The sequence below is a fragment of the Tiliqua scincoides genome, chromosome 1 (genome assembly GCF_035046505.1).
Source record: "Tiliqua scincoides isolate rTilSci1 chromosome 1, rTilSci1.hap2, whole genome shotgun sequence".
Classification (NCBI taxonomy): Eukaryota; Metazoa; Chordata; class Lepidosauria; order Squamata; family Scincidae; genus Tiliqua; species Tiliqua scincoides.
This window is the reverse complement of record NC_089821.1, coordinates 268,780,108-268,804,535: the sequence shown is the minus strand read 5'-3', so window position 1 is coordinate 268,804,535 and position 24,428 is coordinate 268,780,108. Positions and strand designations below refer to the sequence as shown.

The following is a 24,428-nucleotide window of genomic DNA, read 5'->3' as shown; positions in this document are numbered from 1 at the left end:
CCCTCCCACTGTCCATTCTGCCCCCTCCTGCCTTGCCAAGTTCGGACACATCCCAGACCCTTTTGGTCCATGCCAAAAGGGGGGTGGAGACTTGGAACTCTACTCAGGTCTTGCCGCAGTGACCAGTCTCCATCCCTGCTGCTAAGTGACATGGTTTATTTCTCCACCCTGTTCCACATTATGGGACAACCCTGGCGGGGGCTGGAGAGACACACAGAGTTGTGATGTCAGATGCCCTAGGTGTTGTTGCCAAGGGGGCAGGGGAATGACAGATACGGTTGCTGTTTTCAGCAGTAGACGCAGATTTAATTTATCATGCTGTTTGGCCGACATGCAGTTGTTGAAAGCAAAATTCATCCATTATTTCAAGAAGATGAAGTTACCTTTCCATACAATGTGACAGGACTTAAAAACCACACAGATAAATACACAAAAGGGAACAAGGAGACTAGCCACTTCCCATAATAAGAGCTTTTATTGAAACACGAGCTAATGGCTTGGCAGTGCTTATCTCTTGTAACAACCCGCAAATTAATGTGTTTGTTTAACTCCAATGGCACAGTGTAAGCTATCCAGAATGTGTACCATCAGCTAATGTGCCTTCCCTCAGAGAGCATTTCGTTTTTAGAATCTGCACTTCTCGTTTTAGTGCTAGAAGACACACAGAAGTTCTTAGCAGGGATGCAGACAGGCAGGATTGCACCGGAACAGCACCCTGCACTTGGAATGCTGACATCATCAAGCGGAGCACTCTGGCCATAGAGCACCCACTTCTGTGTGTCTGAATGCTGTCATCTGACAGAACAGCATAGGGTGAAGCAATAGAGAGTCAACAACACCAGTCCAGGAATGGAGCAGGGAACAGTCCTGCCTGCAACCATGGGATGTGGGGTGGGTACTCCTCCCAAAGGAGATGACATGCAGTGACTGGTCAGATACCCCCATCTTTTGACTCAGAAAATTCTCCATTTCTTTCCCGTTTGGAGTGAGTGGGAGAAACCAAATCATTTCCATGACAGTCAAACTTCTCCTCCCCTTGAACACAATGGGACTTACCTCTGTATTGATGTACATAGGATTGTGCTCTCAACCAAACACCAGCAAGCAACTATTATCTTCTAGTGTTTGGTCACGCAATTATAATGTTTGTAATTTCAAGTTGCAATGATAAATTTGTTTGTACCGAATTGCAACTTGAAATTACAAAATGATAATTCCAGGACTAAGCAACAACATCACATGGGATTGAGAAGGAAGCCATGGAAAATGTACCTGCCAAGGCTGCTGGATCTCAAAGAGTCACGGCTGTGACATGGGTGTGCCCTACAGAACCATAAAATCTCTACCCTTATGCGATGTTATTATAATGTTTCCAGAGCAGCTGGGGATAGGGCTCTAGTAATGGATAAGTAAGCAGCAACCACCTTTCTCTAGTAATCAGTCCTGGGTCTGTTGTATTGATTCTTTTCTATGCGACACTCATACATTGCAATCATAAAAGAGCATTACCAGTAAATATTTATTGTGGAGAAATATACAAACTTAATTGATGCAGTGGAAATCACAAAGATTACTAAGGAAATGAACGCTAAAAAGGCAGAGTTGAGTGTTATTATAATTAGTATTTTATACCATAACTGGCAAAGCACACTGAGTAAATTAACAGATAAATTAAGAGGTAAATTAACATCCGGGATTCATGGGAAAGGTATCCTGGAAATTGTGACAGGATTGGACCCCGGAAAGATCAGAGGATGGCAAGAATGGAAATGTACCACCTTAAATTTACACCCTGGTGTTCAATAATCCCGCTTGATTTATGAGCACTATCCAGGCTGTGTATATTTCACTTTGCTTCCACTGTCTAAGCAGTGGAGGTTTTCAGCAAGCTGGTGAAAACCATAGCTATTTCAAGACTCAAGTAAGATGCAGCTAGATCTTTGTCTATCCCAGCACCCATTACTGGATATTCATGTCTGCTCCCAGAATGCTTATTTGAGCCATTTTGGAAAGTGGGGAGTAGTAAAAAATCACCTTCTCACTCCTTGTGGAGCCGGATTATGCGTCCCCTTTTAGTAACAACAGAGTTGTGGCTGTAATTATTATTTTTCTTCAGTTCAGTTCTTCAGTTCAGGAACTGCATTGTGTTTCGGAACATTCAAAGGACTGCACATGAGCACTGACCCGATGTGCAAGCTCCTGGTTTTAGAGGTAGGCTACCTCAGATTGCCAAATGCAGGGGAGGGTACCAGGATGCAGGTAGTATCTTGTTGTCTTGTGTGCTCCCTGGGGCATTTGGTGGGCCACTGTGAAATACAGGAAGCTGGACTAGATGGGCCTTTGGCCTGATCCAGTGGGGCTGTTCTTATGTTCTTAAATACTACACCATGTCCTTATGTTCTTTCTTTCTTTCTTTCTTTCTTTCTTTCTTTCTTTCTTTCTTTCTTTCTTTCTTTCCAAGCCATGATGGGTGCATGCAATCTCCTGGTTTTAGAAGTAGGCTACAAAGAATGCCAGATTCAAAGGAGTGGCAACAGGAAGCACTGGCATGCTTCCCTGGGGCATTGGCCACTGTGAGATACAGGAAGCTGGACTAGATGGGCCTTTGGCCTGATCCAGCGGGGCTCTTCTGATGTTCTTAACAGGGATATCGGCACGTAAGAGGATCAGCTTATCTCAGATATTAGTAAAAGTCTACAAGCCTACACTTACATTTTCGATCTTCTCAGCATGGGTATGGCAACTTGCATTGTAGATCATGTCTATATAATTTCTTGTAAATCTATCATTAAAAGCCTTTTCTGCCCAGCATTGCATATGTGCAACAGGGATCAAATGTGTACACCTGTGGGCTGAGCAGAAATGGGTTAACAAGGGGTTTATAAGGTGCTAGCAGTCTTAAACCAGAGGCTATGGCAGCAGGGCTCAAGCACTTTGTTCCATTCATCACTTCCTCAGTGGTGACACCTGCTCTCCTGGGCTCAGATCTGCAGCACCACTACTCAGAGTGGTATTGCAGTTTCCAAACTGGCAGGGATTAGATTATTAACAGTATTTATTATTATTAACAGTATTTATATACCACTTTTCAACTAAAAGTTCACAAAGCGGTTTACAGAGAAAAATCAAATAACTAAATGGCTCCCTGTCCCAAGGGCTCACAATCTAAAAAAATGCAAATGAATACCAGCAGACAGCCACTAGAACAGACAGTGCTGGGGGTGAGGTGGGCCAGTTACTCTCCCCCTGCTAAAAAAAGGAGCACCCACTTGAAAAAGTGCCTCTTACCCAATTAGCAGGGGTAAATACAGTATTAGATGTATTAATGACATTAGAAATTAATGTCATTAATTTCTTAGATGACATTAGATATCAAAAGGGTGCCAACTGGTTTAAGAAGTTGTTGACTTCAGCCTGGCTCCATAACCTGAGGAGTGGGCTGCGTTGCTTTGTTACAGATGGATCTCCCCCTGCCATCTTTTTCTTTATGTTCCCAAACTGTAATAAAGGACAATATGGACTCAGGTAACAAATTAACACAATTTCTTATGCCAACTTCAATGAATGCCAGTGTACAAGATTAACTCTTTTCCCAGAACCTTTCTACATAAAATGGACAGTAAAGACACTATTAACTCTGGAATACAGGCCATATTTCCAAAGAACTTGCATCAAGCATCAAACTCTTATGAACATAGCCTCTTCCCCCACCAAAGTTACATATTTGGGGGGGGGGGGATAATCTCACTTTGTGACTTCATCAATCAAAGGCAACTCTGTAATCCTATTATGCATCTCCTGTCTGTATTCACATTTTGTGTTTGTCTCTGTGAATGCAGTTTCAGTAATCTCTGTATGCATTTCACTCGCACCCATATTTTGGATGAAGCCTATGTAAACCTCATTTAGACATCATCCCTGACACTCTTGCCTGGTGACCATTGTACATTTGCATTTTACTGACACTGCTTTGAAGCAACCTTTTAAAGCAACTGTGTTTACCTACATCCTTCCTGATTAGAAACATTCCATTTCCATTCACACTCCATGTTACACATTTACACATTAAAAAGAACACCCCAAGCCCTTTTTATCACCCAGGTATCATTAGTCTACCCCCAGTTTTGTAATCTGAGAAACCCCAACAAACCTTAAATAGTAAGGGATTTTGATCAGCAAGCTGACGCTCTACTCTGGTGCACATACCCATGTCATGTTAGGACAGAGTTTCTACGCACTGCTCAAAAGACCTCCTGACAGGTAGATATATATTGCACTTGAAATTACGTTCTTCCCCCCTTTTCTCTCTCCTTTCCTGTCTCTAGTTGCTAGAAGCTGAGATGGAAGAACAGGAACTCCTAGAATTCTTGTTACCTAATTTCTTTTCCTCAGATGCACCAAATGCATCCTGCATTACATGCAACCACCATAAAACAGGAACATATTACACTATTTTAGGGCAAAGAACCATATCTTCATTTTTTCTTTGTATGTAATATTTCTATCTTTGTTCTTTCTTAATAAAGCTACAATCTTTTATTGGAGGTTATTTCTCTCAGTCTCTTCTTTGAGGGAAAGGGGATTTTCTGCATTATGCTGATCTGTTATCCAGTTATAGACCTGACCCCTGTACCACCCGGGGCCAGGTCTGCAACATGGCAGCCCCCCCAATGCACCGCCCCCCCCATACATCCATTTGCACAGAGCCTTGTGTGACCTTCTGCTTGGTGCTCCAAAAAACTGTCTGAGGATTCTGGATCATAATTACAAGTACATCCAGTTTTCCAACAGAAAACCAGAAGTACTGTTAACGGCACTCCAGAAGCCTCAGATAGCTTTTGGAGTGATGAGGGGAAGGTTGTGCTGGGCTTTATCTGACCCCCGGAACAGCTCTAGAGGGTAATTGGAGGTGGCAGTGGCGGTGTGCAAGTGGAGGTGGCACTACAGGCACTCGGATGCCACCCCCTTAGGGCCCACAGACATGGCACCTGGGGCTTTTGTCCCCTAGGACCACCACTGCTGTTATCTAGCCTTAAAATCCTCTATCAAACAAAACTGTGCTTTGTCACACTGGCTGTATTCTCTCATATGGCAAGTGGTTTTTCCCTCACATGGGTAAGTGGGTTTTGCAAGCATGAGGGGTTGGAGGAGGTGGGAGGAAGCTGGGGGGGGGGTGGCAGTTTGGTCAGCCCACCTGTCTGCCTGCCCTCTTCCAGAATTCCTGTGTGTGTGCCTCTCTGCCCTGTACTCAGCCTGTGTGCTGTAGGCTAGGCTGCAATGAATGAATGTCCACTATACTCACTAGTCTCCTCCTCCACAGTCACCTGGGAGGAGGTGGAAGCCCCTGTCTTCGAATGGTGCAATGACACTCTCAGAGGGAGTTTTGAGTAGAGCTGAAAAGGAGGGGTGGGTGGGTCATAAGCTATCCTCCCAGCTGCTGCAGGTGAGCGACACGTCCCATGAGACCATGGCTGCTTCTGTCCCCTCACTCTATCACTCGTGCTGTCCCGTCCCCTCCTGCCTTGCTGAGCTGGGAAGTGTCCTCCCTTCTTCCTTCCCTGTAGGTCCACCTGTACCCATGATATGATGGGGGGTGAGTTTCGTCGCAACTGGGGTGGGATCGTATGGAGGGAACCAGTTGGCGTGCTCTGCACTGCTGCCTTACAGATGCGTTGGGTGGGAACAGCAGGGGAGTGTTTAAAGAGAACTCTGAAACACACACACACACAGCCTGTTAGCAGCCCCATTTTTCCAATGGAGTAAAAAAGTAGTGGCCACTTCTGTTCCCTCACTCAATCACTCATGCTGGCCCCATACCCTCTTGCCTTGCTGAACTAGGATGCGTCCTCCCTCCCTCCCTGCCATGCCCGTGATGTGCAGGGGGGTTGGTTTCTGTGTGGCTGGGGTGAGATTTATGGAGGGAAGGGAACCCTTGGTGCATTCTGCACTGCTGCCTTACAGATGGGATGGGCAGGGGCATCAGGGGAGTGTTTAGGGAACTCTGAAACATACGCACAGCCCAGCAGCAGCTCCATTTTTTTCCATGGAGCAGTGACTGACTTTTTAAAATGAACAACTCAAGACTTGAGTCTTTTAGAGTTGCGAAGCTGCTCTGGGTGACTTGGAAAGTCCGCCTGTTAGGATTTGTTTTTGAGTTGAGTCGCAGGGGTAGAGTCTAGCAACTCGACTCAAGTCAAGCCATGCTGGTCTTGTCCTTCCCTAGCATATACAAAGAACAGGAATTAAATGTGTGGAAAAATAAAGAAGAAAAAGGGAGGCGGAAGATCCATCTGTAGCAGCATCTCTGCTTGTGAAGCCATCTGCTGGCCTCTAGACATCTGCTGTCTTTCCTTATGGACAGTTTCCTTAACCATTTTGAAGGTTACTGCTCAGTACAAGATAGAGCAAATGAGCCAGGGCCGTTTATAGGGATTGCAATTTAAGGCAATATCTAAACTAGTTAATTTGAACCAGCCAGTATACAAATAGAACCTGCTGTTTTTCAGTATTCACTGGGCCACATTTCCTGGCTGGGTTTTGGTTGGTAAGGAACCTCTCGTTATCTTGCTCAGATGGTTCTTGCAGCCAAATGATATTAGAAACTGTAGGGAAGTGGTAACATATTGTAAGGAAGACAGTCTTGTGCCAAACCAGGTGGAGAGAAGAACATCACTTGCCTTTTGGCTGACTGAAAGCTAGAGCTGTTCTCTAGTGCGTGCTGATGACCAGTGTTTATTAGAATGTTACAGTTACAGCACATGGACTAGGAAAGGTGGGAATGCCAATTGACAGGATAGGTCCTTATGCTAACGTGCCCAGCCAGGTTGCAGAGCCTCTCAAGCTCCAATATTTTGAACTCTGGCACTTGTCTAAACCTCTAGGGCACCCCAGCTTAGCACTTTGTACCTGTTCCATAGCTTGGTGTGCCGAGAGCTATGCACAGAGCCATAGTGATACCATCTGCTGTTGAATTGAGGCATCAGTGGAGAGGAAGTGTTCACTTCATACTGCATCTGAGCCGCCCAGACTAGGTATATGTATATCCCAAATGAGTTGGAATGCAAACTTAATTTCATGCAACGTCACAAATGTGTGATGTGGCCAAGTCCAGCCCAGGGGAAATGGCACATGAAGTGCCTCCAAAATTCTGTCCCTGTCATCATGTCTGCTGCCATACATATATGTGCATAAGCATACCCTTCTATTCCTCCTGCCTGGACACGGCTGTCCCTTTCCACCCACATACCTCCTTTGCTTCTGTTTAGAGGAAATGGTAGAAGGGGAGGCAGAGGTTCAGTTCCTGATCAGGGAACAGAACTGCTTCTGCCACTAACTCCCCTGCCACTACCCCTCCCTTGCCACTACCATGATCTTCAGCAACAGCAATGGACTAAGCTCACCTAGATCACTTGTTTCCTTCCCCTTGCTCTGCCACATCATGTTTTGAAACAGAGTGACAAAATGGACCTGAAACAAGGAAACCAGGAGAAGTGGAAGTGGGCCAGAGCTTCTCCTGGTTTTGTTGTACCACCTCTGTTCTATTCCAAAACACAGAGTGGCAGACTTCAGAGATACAGTGGTAAGCGAGGCAGTCAATGGTAAAGGGTGCCACCCCCATCCATCCACTGCAAGAGGAAGCCCACTTTCCCTCGCCATATGGCTGAGTCAGCACTGGAAGCTACCATCCACTGAATCAGACCATGTGATCTGTCTCGCTCAGAATTCTCTACACTGACTGGCAGCTTCTCTCTAGGGTTTCAGATGAAGCATCTTTCCCAGCCCTACCAGCAAATGTCTAGAATGAAACCTGGGACCACTGCCTTGGAAAGCAGATGCTCTATCACTCAGATACAGCCCTCTGAATAAACAGATATTACAAATGCTGCTGTTATGTTCTCACCATGAGGAAACTGGGCCAACTAAATCTGGAACCTGGGATTTTCTACTACTTGACAAGGTAGGGAGCCAAGAGCCAATAAAAATTGACCTTGATATGAGCAGAAAATAAAGTGTCCATAGAGCAAAGGTGAAAAAAAAATTCCTATATCTGACCTATACCTGTCGTATTTACCATCATGCTTGTCTTGGGCACCTTATGAAGTTTACTGTTTCCCAATCGTATTGAACTTCTGATTTTTTTTTTAATGACAGTTGCTTCAATGTACTTTTCCCATTTTGATTTTTTTTTTAAACAATTATTTTGGAGACTTCCTTTTAAACAGCTGGGCAGCCATCCATGTTTATCACCTTCCACAAACCTGGAATTTTTGGCATTTTGCAAGTGACGAAAAGTTTATTTTTTCCCAGTATTTTTCAGATATTAAAAAATCAAACATTGAGCAATGAAGCACACTAAATATGATCCATTTTTGGTAAAGAACTGCAGATTGCTGTTCTAATAGCAACTTGCCACTGGAATATTGTCCTGGCACTAAATTCTAATTTAAAATTGCCATAGCAATACAGTTACAGATTGCATCCCCAGTGGAGTGTAACTCCATCTAGTCCTATGAGATCATAGAATTATATAATAAATATAGCCCACTTCCTTTTAAAATTAATAATAATAGCCCCCCCCCCCATGCAAGCAGTTTTCATTTGTTGTGAGTTTGCAGTTTGTATTATAGAACTGGAACTCACTCTTCTGGTTTGCACTTGAGGTACACCTAATGGGACCAGGTTGTTGAATGGAAAGGAAAAGCAGTAGCATGGGTGGTTCTATACCTTCTTCGCAGTACTTATAATCATTACCCAGCCAGAGGCCAATATAGTCTCTGGCAGAAAATCAAAGAAGCAGCAGGATTTTAGTGCCTTTCTAACAACCAGCCAAGCTCATTGGTTATGAGTTTCAGAGAGCATAACTACTAGGATGTTTTGGGCATGGCTCAGGGCAATCCAAAGAGAGAATCAATGAGTAGGAGACAATCACGCCTCCCGCAAGAATGACAGAGAGGACAGGTAGGTGGTCTCAGTGACTGGACAGCACTCTACCCTCCAGAGTCCTGCAGGCAATGATACACCAGATCTACAACAGCTCCACCTTCTACCCTTTCCTCTGTCGGTCTTTCCCAGCCAGTCCCATTTTTGCTTCTTTTCCTTCTCAGCTCTCTGACTCACTTTCTCCTTCTCTCCATCTCTTTCTTCTGAGGCCTCCCATTGGGAATAATCCCTTCCAAAGCAAGGCAGGATGCCACCTGTGTTCCACAGCACTCAGTGATGATGTAATCATTGGATATAGAGGGACAAGGGGATCACTGTGCTCGGCCCCAAGCGTCCCTACGGCTCCTCCGGGAACCACTGGCTGTCATATGGCCAACGTCTTAATGGGAAGAGTCTGAGCTGCCAGCTCTGAGCGATGTTTGTATTAAGAACAATAACCTCAGGGGTAGCCCAAGCCTTCCTGAAAGCACTCATGAGAGTCCAGCTGCTGCAAGAAATCAATTCTCATCAGGGCTTCTCCTCTGCTTCTGTGTTTGTGGCTCAGTTAGATATGGATACTAGCGAAACCCCCTAGGCTCTGCTCCTGACAGGTATAATCTGTAAGGGATATTCTGTAGGGAATATCATGATGCTTAAGGATCAGGTGGAATGAATGTTTAGCATGTATAAACCTCCCCAAGTTTGTATGCAATATATGTCGCACATCTTGATTGGGGGACAATTAAGTATAATTGAAGCAAATTTGCAAGCATTTTCTCCGGGAACGTTAGCACTACTGAAAGCAGGAAGAAATTGTGAATAGTTTACGGACTCAGACATAAATCAGCTCATGAAAACAAAGCAGCTCAGCGATGAAAAACCAGCATTTAGAAATGCAGACGTTCCTGTAGTGGAAGGAGGAGGCCCACAGCATACGTACGACCAAAGCTGGAGGAAAATCAAGCCATTTTATGCCAGTTTTATAGATAGATACAATACAGCAATCTTTGATGTGGCTCTCCTACTGAGGGTGATCTGTCTGCAATTAAAGATCTGCGGTGATTTTGGGGGGATCAACAGAGATGTATTGGCAGATGCTCCTGCTTACAAAATCAGGGGAGAAAACAATATTGGTGCAAACTTTTCATTAGCATTTTACTGAATGTTAAGGTAAAGATAATATCTGACGTTATTGCCTAAAATAGCAAACATAACAATGAGCTCATCTTCCCTCCTTGTCCCATTCATCATTCATTACCCCAAAGTCATTTACCTTTTGCTGGTCCTCATTATAATTCCAGTCATTTGGCAATACAGAACACATTCCATGCAAGAAAGAAAGAGGGAAGGACACAGGAGCATGGACTGGTGGCACATCTCCAATAGACAAGGAGAGTAACCAAATTAAATAATCAGTTAAGCAAAATAATTTAACAATTCAATCCTAACTGCACTTTATGACACCGGAATACAGTTCCACTGTTGTAAATGGCCACACTTAAAGGTTTTTTTTAACCTACCCTTTTTACTTATCTATTCTGCCACATCATGGTCCCCAATGGGCCTACTCAGATCTGTGCCAGCCCTTTGGCTGATGTAGATCCGAGTGGTCCAGGAGGCATGATGAGGTTGAGAAGGGAACATAGGATATCAGCTGTGCTGCTGCTGCTATCTATCCTGAGGTCATCCTTGACATGCCCCCAGCTGGCCCGGAGCCCCACTCGCAATGCCCCACCATGCTGACTTATTCAGACCCTAAAAACATCCACTAAAATTGAGTGTTGGGAGGGTTAGAACAAACAAAAAAAATATTTCTTTACTCAGTGTGTGGTTGGTCTGTGGAACTCCTTGCCACAGGATGTGGTGATGGCATCTGGCCTGGATGCCTTTAAAAGGGGATTGGACAAGTTTCTGGAGGAAAAATCCATTACGGGTTACAAGCCATGATGTGTATGTGCAACCTCCTGATTTTAGAAATGGGCTATGTCAGAATGCCAGATACAGGGAAGGGCACCAGGATGCAGGTCTCTTGTTATCTGGTGTGCTCCCTGGGGCATTTGGTGGGCCGCTGTGAGATACAGGAAGCTGGACTAGATGGGCCTATGGCCTGATCTTGCTTGTAGGTTTGGCGGCTTGTAATACAGGATGGCTGGGGCGAGAAGTGATTCTGCAGGAGGCCCACGATATCCTTATAACTGGTATCTCTTAATTCTGCTGGTACCACAAGATTCTGGACGATTTCAAAAGTGGCAAAGCCACAGACGCTGAGCAACATGGCCTGCTTTAGGGCAGCATCTTTAACTGTGTTGGCCTCTAGGAAGAACTCAAGACGTTTTGCCAAAGTGTCCCATAGCTCTGGGGATGCTGGATCAAATTCCCCAATGTGACCTTGGGTGGTCATGGTGGCAGCTCAACAGATGTATGGAAGCTGGTTTTCTTTCTTTGTCTGGGGTGACAATTCCCCAGTGGTGAATCAGCTCTAAGTGAATCAGCTCTTGGTTCTAGCGTTGTTCAGCATGGAGGAATAGCATCCCACCTTTGTCGCCAGTGTTATATAGTGGGTCCATGCAAATAAAGGAAGGCATAGTGTTAACAGCTCAATACGTTTATTCCATCTTCAGAACAGAACCTAACAAAATACAAGGCAAACCCCAGGCTTTTTATAGCCTTTAACTCTGCCCAGACTTCCCGTGATTGGTGCAATTGAAACCTTAACTAGACGGCCAATCAGATGGTAGGATTTCGATCCATCACCCGATTGGCCAGAACTTACATTAACTAGAGGGCCAATTGGATGGTAGGATTTCGATCCATGACCCAATTGGTCAGCCATAAGTCTGGGCCAATAAGTTATGCAGGATTTTGATCCTGTGTAACTTACATACATAACACTGAGTATGAAACCAGAGCAAGTTGACTGGCCTGGACTAATGAGCACTGAGCACAAGAGTGTGATTGTGCATACTTTGAGTTGGATGGCCTACTAAGTTTAATGTTTGATTTCTACAAGCTCAATATTTGCTTATCAGCTATTGCAAGGCAGTAATGGCATGTAAAGCTGTCTTTGTGCAAACCTTATCTATATTTAATAACCTAACAAATTTAACCCAACAATTCGGAGTGATCTGTCGGAACTTGGAACAGGGCAAGAAATACAATGTCAGCACTTCCTTCTATCTCAAAGAATTTTTAGACACACAGAACTGTGGGATGTCTTTCTATTGACACGAGGAGGTGATCCTTATAGAACAGATGCCAGTGGTCCCCTGACTTGCTGATGACTCTGCTGTGCCAAGCTATAAAGGGAGAAGTCCCTTATTGTGCTCTTTCCGTGGTTTCCTCAAACCTGGAAGTGCAGGACTTCCACTTTTATTTATAAGTAGTTCATTCGCGCGGTCTTTGCAAATAAAACCAGAAGTCCCCAGAAGTCCTAGGTTTGAGGAAACCATTCAAGGTGCATGCTGAGAAGGTGGATTATCTGCTTCTTGCTCAAACAAGTGGATCAATGTGGCTTGCATCCACAGCGAACTGGAGGAAGGCAACAGCAGACTCAGGGTAAAGGGCACCCCAACTCTGCCACCCCCTCGCTCCTTGTTCCTCTTGCAATCCACCACTGATGCCAGCCACTTCTGGTTGCCTCCTAGTTGGGCCGCCCCTGACAGATGCTAACAATGTTTGATAATATGCACCATATTTCCTCACACACGCACACAGCCCATCGCAACTCAATCATACTTGCTACCGCAATGTGTGGAAGATCAGTCATATTATCCCAGTGTTGTGTTTGGGGCAGGGGTGAACAATAGTGAAACATTTGCACTTTGCATACATTCTGCCTATGTCTATGAGTGTACAGAATTCAAGCATGCTGTGTCTGCTCCCAACCTATGTGCATTCATTTAAAGGCCAGAACTGCATTTCCTTAAGCAATTGATTGATTTCTTGGTCACCTTTCAATCCGGAAGGGTCCCCAAGGCACCTTTCATGAAACAACAAAATTAAAGCATCTCCCTCTTCCCGCACATGGCATGACTCTGGGGTAGCACATTCTTCTCTCAAGCATACAGCCTCCTCTCAAGAACCTAGTTCTTGTTGCATTCTAATATTTCTTACCTTCTTCATAAGTGTTGCATTCTGACTATTTTGCTTCTTGCCACTGACTTTTGTCCCAGCATTCCTTTGAGTGCTGGAAATTGGTTGACCCGCTGTCTGCTTGCCTGCCTTTAAGTCCCTTCCACCAAGGACTGCCAGGTTTTCCACCATCCAGAGTCACAGAGAGGGAAGAACTGAGCGCAGCTGCTGTGCCTCAGGTGTATGCATTAATGTGTGGCTGTCTCCACAATTCTGAAAGCAGTGATAAAGAGACTGCCGTGTGAAGTGGAGGGAACTATTGTGGTGCAGTAGACAGAGCCAATCCCTACCCCATTCTGAAGTTCAGTGGCTAACTTTGGGTCAATCAGCCTAATCTTAGAGTTGCTGCAAGGATAAATCATGTCAGCTGCCTTGGAGGAAGGTTAAGATAATAATGTTATCATATCATTGCTGTTTGAGCCTTTTTTCAAATGAATGCTGATGTCGCTTTCAGTGTGTTCAGAATTGCACAGGAGCTATAAATGTCTCCTTTTGTGTGAGCCAGTAAGTTTGCTTATTGGCTCACAAGTAATACATGACCATGTGGGGAAAAGAAACCGCAGTGGATTCAGGTATAAGCAAGGCATAGATTTGGGCAGCTCATCTAAGCGTTGAGCTTTGGTCGCCAATCAAGCCAATCAAGTCCTGTGAGGTCCTCTTCCAAGAACCTGCCTCGAAAAAAGTGCAGGAAATTCCAGCAGTGTATCTTTTTTTAACCTGAGCAAATCAAAGGAGTCCTTTATTTGGAATGACAGTTCTTCGATGCCACAATTTTATGCTCTCCCATATATTTCTTTGATGAACAACTGTGCTTGAGGTGAGCAACGTGAGTCTCAAGAAGAAAAAAGTATTTTTCTTTTTTGAGACAGAGAGTGAAAGAGAGCATGCAAGTGCTACTTTGGAGTTTTCACTTAATGCAATTGATTTGGATGAAAGTGCATGCCATATATCAGCACATCAGCTTTGCCAAGGTCTCCCTCCCTCCCTCCTTCCCTCAGAAAACAAGGGTGCTATAATGAAGCTCACTAGATTATGAGCTAAGTTACAAAGAAGTTCACTGTCTAAAGATACAGATGATTATGTCAATTTAATGCTCTCGCTCTCTCTCTCTCTCTCTCTCTCTCTCTCTCTCTCTCTGCCTCATACATATAGGAGGCTGGATTGTGGGACTAGGCCACCCATTGCCAAGAGAGAAAATACTGGAATCTGCAAAACCTTTGATTAACTTTCCTTCAGAAGTGGATTCTTCCTGTCACCGCTTGCACTGTGAAACCTGTTAGCTGCTGTGCATCTCATCCTCCATCTACCTTGGTCAGTTCCTAATTCAGCCATTTTCAACCACTGTGCCGTGGCACACTGGTGTGCCACAAATGGTCTGCCGATGTGCCGTGAGAATGTGGGGAAGGATCATTTGTTAGTAGGGCCACTGGGGGATGTGAGCCATTGATGTTCTTATGGTGTGCCTTGTCAACTGTCAAAAAACTGATGGTGTACCTTGACAATTTTAGTGCCTTGTCAGTGTGCCATGAGATGAAAAAGATTAAAATCACTGTCCTAATTGGAGGCTCTGTGGAGATCACTTGGCTGCTCCTGCAGTCTCTGCCTTAACTATATGCTGTGCCTTTTGGTGGGAGTTAATTCTGGAGACCTTGTAAATGAAGCTGCCTAACCTTTTATTAACTAAGCACTGCATCCATCAGTTCCAATTGTCCTGCCCAGCCTCAACCCTAAAGGGTCTCTGACTTCCAATTGCTTTTCAATAAGCAATGATATGCACAGAGTTGAGTGCAGGTCAGGTGTACATAGTTTATGGCAGACATGCCCTGATCCTGAAACAAAACAACTGTTTTTTGTTGAGAGGATGTTCAGCAATGTCAAAAATGCAGAAACTAACTCTATGGGAGAGTGCAGTTTAGTGCACTATGGTTATTTTTATGGTATAACCTGCAGGAACAGGATCGTCTGTGCCATCAACAAGCAGAGAAATTGCTCTTGAGGGACAAGCATGGAGTCATGGACACCTGGACTGAAATGGCTGGGCTGTGAATTGTTTCCCTGTACCACAGACAACAATGATAGTGAAGCATGTAACACAGGAGGTTGGATAGTCACATTGCATAGATGCTTTTAGCAGAAAATCAACAAGATACATCCAGTCCCAGATAGTCTTTTTTCCCCAGCTGCTGCTATCAGCAGTCCCTGGGGATATAAACGATCTATAAAATACTAGCAAAGTACCGATTGTTGGTATGTGTGGGTGTGTATGTGTGTGTGTGGGAGGGGGGAATTTCTCTATTGCAGGGAACTATGATCAGTGCATTTCTATCAGAGATGAAACAACTTAGACCAACAACACATTCTCTTCTTCAAATATTGATCACAAATTTTCCAGATTTGATATAAATTACATATGTAACTGCTTTGTAGTTGTTGGGAACTCAGCGTTAGAAATACAAAGATTTTGCACTATATTCCATATTTATGTAGATCATTTCTACCACCCTCCCTTCTTTCAAGGAGCTCAGGGCAACATACATGCGTCTTCCCCCATTTCTTTTATCCTGGTAAGAGAGACTACACTGAGTGACAGCAAATAGTCCAGGGTCATCCATTTTGCCTCACTGATCTCAGTCCAGCACCCTTGGTGTTACACCATATTTGCTTTTTGTTTTATATAGCATCTGAGCATTCCCATGCAGTAGCAATGGCAATTGCTATTTGTCCAGCATGTGGCTTTCAACATTTGATAACATCTGACAACTTATTATGTTCTTATGTTCTTCTTATGTTCTTATGTTATGTAACTTGCATTTGTCTGCAGTCAATTTTTGATATTATCTAGATTGGTCTGCACAATACCACAACTGGCTAATCCAAAATATGCAAGTGCTGTCCTGCTGTCCTCTGATCATGATTCACATGACTGGGACATTTCTGATTTCTGATTGTTTTCCCCCTTGCATCATTTCTTAATGCTATCCCCTCTGATAGCAGCCAGAACATCCCCCTTGTCTTCTCAGACCTGTGCCTGCTAAAGTGCTGGTACAGGGCTGAGGAGACCTACAGAAGACCATGGCATGGCAGAGTAGTGTAAGTAGAACTTGCCCTACTTCTCTTTCCCATTATGTCATGGTACTCCGCACCCACAGCCAGCAGGATACAGCTCAAGCCTCCTTGGCGTGGCTTCATTGGTGGGGAGGGAGGTAGGCTTGGGCTGTTATGGAGTTACTAATACTTTGGGTACTCAAAAGTGTATATTCCACATTACATAAATGGAATTCCATATTACATAATGGAATATGGAAATGGAATTCCATATTACATAAATTACATAAATGCAAAGTGTTATTGTTGTTCCTAAATTATGTTAGACTGAATGCTGTCTTCTCACTGGTCTCTTAGGGCTGGTTCAGACTACAGTACAGTGTAAGCATGCATGTCGGAAATTGCATACATGTGATGAATACTCTGTTTTTCCCTTATGTTTTACCTTTTCACCTGAATTCTTGGATACTTTTGATTGACCAGGAGATGCTGAAAAATCGTCCTGTTTCTGAATCTTTGTTTGGAGACACTAGAGTCATGTACTGGGTGTGGATTCAGGGTAACAGCCATTTTGATTATTACTACCCAGAAAAACATGGTGTCATCCACAAATCTAGGTATCTCACTGCTTCCCCCTAACCCCAGATCAGTTCAATAGTATCAGGCCCAATACAATTCCTGGTGGACCCCACTGCTTACTTCCCTGCACTGCAAGAACTGCCATTGGTGGTGAATGGAAGGTTTTTTTCTTAATTAAAATACTGTGCAGGGGTGCAATCAGGACTGGAAGCTAATAGAGGTGAAGTCCTGAGCTCGCCCCCCATAGATTTGTCCCATTCCAGCCTTCCAGCACACTATTTAGAAAGAAAGAAAGAAAGAAAGAAAGAAAGAAAGAAAGAAAGAAAGAAAGAAAGAAAACACATGTTCACATTACACATTCCATGTAACACACAGTTTGTCACTGGCAAAAACTTTTCAGAAGTTGAAGTGCCCAATCCTACCCAACTCTCTACAACTGGTACCTATGGGGCATACTCTGCATCCTGGAGTGGTGGGGGCAGTCACAAAGGCCTCTTTAATTTAAGGGAACATTTGCTCCCTTGTCTGGGCTGCATTGAGGCTGCATTGGCAATAGAAAGTTGGATAGGATCAGGCCCCAAGCATCTTATGTCTCCTGGATCACTTCTATCACCCTGTTTGCCAATGCTCACAAATGATTCTATAAGACTAGTGAGTCAAGGTCATTACTGAGTCATGGAAATGCAGTTGTGATCTCACAGAAGTCGCCCTCTCTGACACAAAGCAGTCATTTGTAAAACGTATTTGAATGGCGTCATCGGTACTGCCTCTCAGTAAAGCAGTTCTAAGACAGCTTGTTGACAAGTACTGTAGATATTTCCTTTGTTCAAGTTCTTTTTGCCCATTCATATTCCTTTTTTTAAGCATCTGCTGAAAGAGTTTGCAAAGAGATAACATCTTTCAAGAAATCAGGCAGCCCCATTCTTGCTAGTGTTACATGCTTTGACATTTTCCTTTGTTGCCAGATGTGCGCTGCACATTAATGATCTCTAAATACTTCTGCACAATTATTCTCTGTTTATTTCTGCATTTTCTTTATGCTTGATACTCTTTTAAAAAAATCAATTCCAGCTAGTCTTTCCTCTTCGTTTTCTCCAAAACTGAAGTTTCCAGCATGGTAAAGCAGAAACAGCTCCCTGGCTGTCAGTCACTGACAACTGACATCTACTTTAACACGGGGTCCAGAATGCTGACCACCAAATGTGCATGTAGCTTTAAATTCCGAGTAGAAGAAGAGGCAGCTACAGAGTCTCTTGTCTGTTCCTTCCCTGGTCCTGTCACCTGTCTCCCATACATACTGGAGAACAGCATTTTCAGTGCAAAAGTGTTGTGAGAGGTCAATAGAGAGGAAGGCCTTCTTCCCCCGAGGCCTGGTCTCCAAAAAAGTATGTAAGGCATTTCCCCATGAGCCTCAGGGTTGGAGGAGAGGGGGTGAAATGCTGTTCGCTTACCTCCTCTGGGATGAGAACACTGCATCCTATGCTGGAATAGAACAGGCTGGAGGTCTCCTCAAGGTAAAAGGGACATCTGTCCCCTTGCCCTGGAGATGGCGTCTGGCCTGGACGCCTTTAAAAGGGGATTGGACAAGTTTCTGGAGGAAAAATCCATTATGAGTTACAAGCCATGATGTGCATGTGCAACCTCCTGATTTTAGAAATGGGCTATGTCAGAATGCCAGATGCAAGGGAGGGCACCAGGATGAGGTCTCTTGTTATCTGGTGTGCTCCCTGGGGCATTTGGTGGGCCGCTGTGAGGTACAGGAAGCTGGACTAGATGGGCCTATGGCCTGATCCAGTGGGACTGTTCTTATGTTCGTGGAAAGCCCCAGCCTGCACAATGGGTCTGGCACTGGTACTTGCAGACAGCACAGGTCATCCCACCTACAACCGTATCTTCTGCACTGTTGCAACACACTTTTTCATTAATGCTAAAACATGCAACTATTGGCGGGCATGGCTAGTGTTAGCATTGACATATGCTGAACTCGGCTTGGTTCCGCTGAAGTCTACCAAGCTCAGCTTATTGAAATAAACCAGGAGTGTCCAAAGTTTTTGGCAGGAGAGCCACATCATCTCTCTGACAGGGGCCGGGGGGGGAAGAATTAATATACATTTAAAATTTGAATAAATTTACATACGTTTACATAAATGTATATATTAAAGATGAACTTATATGAACGAATGAAGGTCTTGCAATAGCTCAAGGTCTATAAAAGGACAAAGCAAGGCTGACCTTTCCTTTGCTGCCACTGCTGCATGACAGACGTGAAACAGCAAGCAGTGGAGGGAGCCCTCATCCACAGCTCATGCAAGAGGTCAAACAGTCGCCCTTATGCTAAGAGCAGTTGCATTGGGCCAATGTGGGCTGCAGCAAATCTCTGGAGGGCCAGAGGCTCATTGGAGACTGGGGGCTCCCTGAGGGCCGCATTGGGAGTCCTCGAGGGCCACAAGTGGCCCCAGGGCCGGGGCTTGGGCACCCCTGAAATAAACGATGGACCTGATCCATAATTATGAAGCATTCCTTTATGGCACTGGTTCCCAACCCCATGGTCTGTGAGACCTTGAGAAGTGGTCTGCGAAGTCTCGGGGGGGAAAAAAATCACTTTTGATCACTTGCAGTGTCTCGTCAATTGAGTGCTCCCCCACGGACCAGCAGAGAGTGTGGAAAATGGACTGCCTGAAGCCAGCACTGACGTATTAGCTGCATCTGTGGGCGGTCCATTCTCCACCCTCTCTGGTAGTCCATGCAGGAGTGCTTGCTTGGGAGGCGCTTCCCCACAGCCCACTAGAGAGGGCGAAGAACAGACTGTCCGAGGCCACCGCTGACAATGAAAGTAGCAATCAACAAATCTTCTCTAAAAATAATGCATCTAATAAATCTCCAATAAAGCTTCTCTAAATATTACAAATTCAGTTGTATTCTTGAGTGCGGGGGGGGGGGGGGTTGGATGTGGTCCACAAAAATTCTGATTTTTGCCTCAGTGGTCTGTGGGCTCCGAAAGGTTGGGAACCACTGGTTTAAGGGCTCCAAAATCCCTCCCCAACCTTTGAGAGTATTGTATAACCCATATCTGCACTTTTCCCTGGCACCATCTCAAACAGAATAGCTGCCATGGGTCTGAGCGAATCTTTTGAATTCATATACCTCTGCAGAGATCAAAATCCAAACTCACAGTGGGACAGAAATGAACCTTTGCCAGCGGCAAAATTCAGTTCAGCACTGCCTCAAGCCAGAGATATTTTTGTACCTTCATTCTGTAAGCATGCAGACTTTTAACTAAAAATATGCCTGCAATATTTTACTTAAAGTGACAATGCCAAATGAGGTGTTCACATTTTAATTGCCTAATCTCAAAGTATTTACAGTTCAATAGCTCTGGAAATAGTGTTAATAATAGAACATTTGTCTTTGGTTTGTTCCTCTCTTCTTAGTCAAACTGTATCATAGTACAGATGGAATGTCTTGTGCATTGCAATAAGGGTGGGGAGGATTTGGACTAAGTACAAAAGAGGAGGCCGGTTTGCACATGCATGTTCATCACTTGATGACTGCATGTGCAAATGAGCTATCGCTGATCACAGACCGAACTGTCACATCCCCCGTACTCACTTCAGTCAAGTTCCTTTTCCGAAGAGGAGGTTACACCAGTCACTGAGCATTGTGGAATCTATTGATGAGAAGTTAAGTGACAAAGGGCCCAATCCTAACCTGAACTTGGGCCAACACAAGTCCCTTGCACTGGCCCAGGAGTGTTGCAAAAGTGCCAAAGCATTGTCACGGGCCCTGGGGAGAACGTATGTTGTGTCAGCTGAAATTGGCTGATGCAGCGGCTTGGGGGGGGGGATCTGAGGAGGGCAAGGAGGAAGCGGGAGAGAGGTGTTTCAGGGTGGGGGGAGGTGTTTCAGAGCAAGCAGTTGGTGTCACCAGGGGTGGGCAGGCAAGGAGTAGGAGGCAGGGCCAGGATCCAGCAGTTATGTTCCGGCAGCCCGTTTCCGGACAGCCCAGGGCAGTCCTGGTCAGCTCAGATTTGCACCACCTCATCAGGTGGCGCAGATCTGAGTAGACTCATTGGGGCCACTGCAGCGCGACACAGAGTAAGGGGACACGTTTCCCCTTGCCTTGGGCTATGCCGCTTTTGGCCCCAAACTTACGATGGATGCAGCAAAAGCCCCCTGGCATGCCTGCTTCCAGTGCAAGTTAGGATTACACTCAAAGATAAGAACATAAGAACATAAGAACAGCCCCACTGGATCAGGCCATAGGGCCATATAGTCCAGCTTCCTGTATCTCACAGTGGCCCACCAAATGCCCCAGGGAGCACACCAGATAACAAGAGACCTCATCCTGGTGCCCTCCCTTGCATCTGGCATTCTGACATAACCCATTTCTAAAATCAGGAGGTTGCGCATACACATCATGGCTTGTACCCTGTAATGGATTTTTCCTCCAGAAACTTGTCCAATCCCCTTTTAAATGCACATGTGAAACACTCCAGAGATACAGATCACAAATCCTGGAGTGGCTACTATGCTAGAATTCTGCACTCACAATCATTATTTATTATTGGAGAGGGGCTAACTCCTTGGGTTGGCTTCTTTACTGTTGGCCATCTCCTAATTTCATCTGCAGCTCGTTATATTCCCACTCACCACCCAGACTATAGGGCAGCAATTTTCAACCACTGTGCTGTGGCACACTGGTATGCTGAGGAAAGTCTGCAGGTGTGCCAATGGACTTTGGGGAGGGTCATTTATTTCTAGGGCAATTGGGGGGTTTGAGTCCCCTACCAGCAGCATGGTGTGCCTTGTCAGTGGTCAAAAAACTGATGGTGTGCCTTGACAACTTTAGCACCTTGACAGTGTGATGTGAGATGGAAAAGGTTGAAAATCACTGCTATACAGGAACAGCCTGGACCCTGAAATATAATTCAACTGCATGCACCTGGTGTAACATTTCTTAACAAATGTGAATTGAAACAAAAGCATGGCTGAGGACAGTGAAGTTTTGGCTCCGAGTACATTATTGTTCGGATCCATGGAGCCTTCTCCATCAAATGCTCCTAGAAAGCAGTGCTCCGAAGTGGCTGACTATTGTGGAACATAAGATCAGAACCGTGGGTATAGATTTAGATTCCTTGTTACCCTGCACATGCCTGATCTCATCTGATCTTGGAAGCTAAGCAGGGTCAGGCCTGGTTAGTACTTGGATGGGAGACCACCTGGGAATACTGGGTGCTGTAGGCTTATACCATAGTCTTTCGAGACTGAAGGTTGCCAACAAGAAAATCAAGCAAATATTTTTAGATATAGAAAAGCAAAATCTATACTCTATGGCAAATAAGGTTTGCTCCCCCTTGAATCTGATGGTGGCGGTGAAACCCAGAAAGATGGTGGCATATTTCTCGTCCCTAACTAGTTCTGAAGAACGTTGTGTTTTTTCACTTGCTAGATTTGATGTTTTACCTTCAGAAGTCCTGTTTGGTAGATTTAGCGGGAGGCCTTATTCTGCTAGATGCTGCTCCTGTAATCAGGGCTGCATTGAAACTCTCCAACATATGCTACTGCAGTGCCCTATATATGGTGATATCAGAGCCAAATACTTAAACCCAATTTTAGTAGACAAGAAGGAATATCCTGATGATGTGAAAATACAGCATTTGTTGAATGATGTGTCCAGCAATGTAACTGAGAGGGTGGTGGTTTATTTACAGCAAATGGTGGCAAAAAGAATTAAGAGATAACACCTGACAGTATATGTTTATGAGGTAAATACTCTGAACCTCCTTGATCATCATATAGCCTTTCTATTAATATTAATTACCTTAAGTCCGCATCTGCTGCTGTTGTTGTTGTTGTCGTTGTATCTGTGTTATATGCCAATAAAGGTCTGTTTGAGTTTGAGTGTAATATTTCTAAAGGGGCTACTCTCAGAATATTCTAGCAGTTCAGTCTAGCCTAGGAAGAGAGCAGTTCTATCAGAGGAGTGGGAAAACCTTCATGGAACTTGCTGTTTTCAATTTGCTTTGACCACTTACATTTATTAAAGTCATGTAAACATCTCAAGTCTTTAACTCCAGTAAACTTTTGAGTTTTGACATATTTAATAGCCATTTTTTTACTTCTAACCCATGGTGGGGACAGTAGATTTAACAAGGGGTTGAAATTGCTTAACTGCAAGTTATTGCAGAACTAGTTCTAATTACTTTTACTGAAATGTGATAAACATGTAGGCAGTGGTGTAGCTAAGGGAGGGCTGGGGGGTAACTGCCCCAGGCACCACACCTGGGGGGCATCAGGGTGCCTTTCTGAGGTATGGGGAGGGTATATGCCCTTTCTGAGGCCCTTGGAAGGCCTTACAAGGCTGTGTGTGGCATTCTCAACCCTCAGAAGGCCTGTTGAAGGCCTTACAAATGCACTTCTGGATTTTGCTAAAACCAGAAGTGCTTCGGGGGGGGGGCATTAAATTTTTTTTTACTCTGGTGCCAGATGGCATCACTATGCTGCTGCATGTAGGCAAAATTACTTTTTAGATAATAGTAAGCTACTGTAATTAAAGTATTTGCGTGCCCATCATTGTAGATTATAGATCTACAGGCGTTGATGGTGTGCTAGGCTTCAGAAGCTTGCCTCACAGACAGGGAAGATGGGAATGACCATTAAATGAACTTCACTCTGTGGTTGAGATAGGGCCCAAAACGAAGCAGAGTGACCTGGAATGCTATCTGATGACATCTCAGGTCTGCCACCTCAGACCTGAGATGTCACAAAAAAAAAAAAAAACCACAACCCTTATGCTCCTCACACGCTGCCATCAAACCCATAAGTACGCAACTTCCAGTGTTGGAAAAACCCAGCAGGGCTTGATTTGAGCCAAGTCGCAAAGTCATTGCCTCCTACAACTTGAAAAAGAGTCCTAACGGGGCACTTTCCACATCTCTGAGACACCCTTTAGTGACTCTAATGGACTTGAGTTGAGTCGCCCCCGCCCTTGAAAAAGCCTGCTGTGGGAAAAATGTGGTTGCTGCAGGGCTCTGTGTGTCAGTGTTATCTTTGAACTTCTTCCCTGCTGTCCCCACCCATCTGTAAAGAGGGCAGAAGGGGTGGGAAGGATTGCGAGAAATTGGAACAGAAGCGGCTAGAGGGTGGAAGAAGATCATGCACAGCAGCCAGGAGGCTTGCCAAGACGACCCAATCCTTGGCAGCCCTACTCAGAAGCAGTCCCACCGCAGCCGGTCATTCAATGAGGCTTGCTCCCCCAAGTAACAAAGCCATAAGGGTGGAAAGCAGAATCAGGCAAAAGAGTTTTCTCCGCTATCCCTGGGCTTCTGTAGCCAATTGTAAGGCAAGAAATCCCTTGGACTCCTCCTCTTGCTCTCCCTCTGCCAATAAAAATAACTGAATGCCCATCCTTTGTCCAGTGATCATTGGTTCCTTCCTTCATATCAGAGATGGGAAAAAGAGCTCACTCCCACCTCCCCCCTCCTGCCCGATTCATTAACCCTTCCCTTCCTCCTCACTAGAACCTCCCTGTTGCTTGCCATCGGAATGCTGGCCCCACGACATTTTTCACATGGTGAAAACAGTAAGCAAACACACCCAGACACAGGCAGACTCGAGTCTGTATGCACAGGGATGCCCTGACTCAAGTCTTTTTCTGAGTCTTCCACGTGTGCAGCTCACGAGTCACAGAGTCACTGAAAAATGTGCATTTTTGCAACTCAAGTCTGAGTGACTTGACTTGAGTTCCCAACACTG

General features: G+C 44.8%; 1 pseudogene; it reads left to right on the top strand.

Annotated features, from left to right (window-relative positions):
* The first annotated feature begins 21,797 nt into the window (after window positions 1-21,797).
* Window positions 21,798-21,917, top strand: LOC136637680 (5S ribosomal RNA; annotated as a pseudogene).
* Window positions 21,918-24,428: the final 2,511 nt, after the last annotated feature.